The sequence below is a fragment of the Mesoplodon densirostris genome, chromosome 16, assembly GCF_025265405.1.
Source record: "Mesoplodon densirostris isolate mMesDen1 chromosome 16, mMesDen1 primary haplotype, whole genome shotgun sequence".
NCBI classification, from domain to species: Eukaryota; Metazoa; Chordata; class Mammalia; order Artiodactyla; family Ziphiidae; genus Mesoplodon; species Mesoplodon densirostris.
The window spans coordinates 63,465,502-63,466,655 of NC_082676.1; positions in this window are offsets into that span (position 1 = coordinate 63,465,502).

Genomic DNA, 1,154 nt, shown 5'->3' on the forward strand with positions numbered 1-1,154 from the left:
GTAAGCGCTGCGCCCTTTGCCCTGGCTGGCTTGCTGTCACCTGTCACTGTGCTCGCTCCGACAGCGGGCACTGCAGCAGAAGCAGCTGCAGCACTGGACGGGGGACAGGCTGGGGACGAGAAAGGAGCAGCCACAAGTGGCACAAGTGCCCTGGTGGACACTAGCCCTGACCTGGGCGTGAGCCCACACTGTCTATTTCCTGAATGGTTTGTCTGTGAACTTGCTCACGTGGACCACTGTATCCTGCTGCCGCCCCCTCCTGGTCTCGCACTGCCACTGCATGGCCTCCTGTCACTGTGAATCGTGGCCGGTCTCAGTTTATAGTTTCTCATTAAATTGGCCCTTTCACTCCCCTGCCCGAGGCCTCTGCTCTCTTGCCTGGCTTCCTTCTTTTGCGAGGGAAAGAGGGTGGGGGGTTGAGTCCTCAGGGTGTCGGTGCTTATGCCAAATCGACTATCCAGGGACGACACTGCTATCTCAGTCCCTAATTAAACCCGCCAGAGCCCAGTGTGGATGAGCCCTAGGATTCCAGCTGTGACTGCGCCAGGAAGTTGGCTTCATGGCTCTGTCAGGCCGCCTTACTGATAGCATGTAACTCGCCTCTACACCACGCATCCACCCACAGGGTCTGCAAGCTGGAGACCCCCAGCTAGAGCTCAGGGTCATCCCACCCTGCAGGGAGGTACCCTCACTCCCTTAAGCAAGACAGAGCCACTGGGGTTGAGGCTACTGGGGGTAGGCAGGCAGCTGGGCCCGCAGGTTCTGGCCGGCTCTGCCCCTGCCCCTCATCTGACTTGTGAAGGCAAGTGGGCTCGGTCAGTTATTGAAAAAAGTGTCCCCACCATTGAACCCTTTTCTGAGTAAAACTTTTCACAGATCCTCAATATATAAAACCGGTAATAAATTCCTATTAAAATGAACATTTCTATTGCTCTTTTATCTTAGTTATTAAAAAAAATTTCAAAAAGTAGGAAAACTCCAAAGCACTCTGAGAATTAGAAAACCACGGGACCACATGGACTTTAAGGGTCTCTGTGAGATGGTCACAGTGACTCTGCCCTGGAGAGGTGCACTGCTGGAACGTGACCAGCAGTATTGGGAGCCCATGAGGGGCTGCCAGGGGCCATCGAGAAGGATGACATCACACCAGGAAG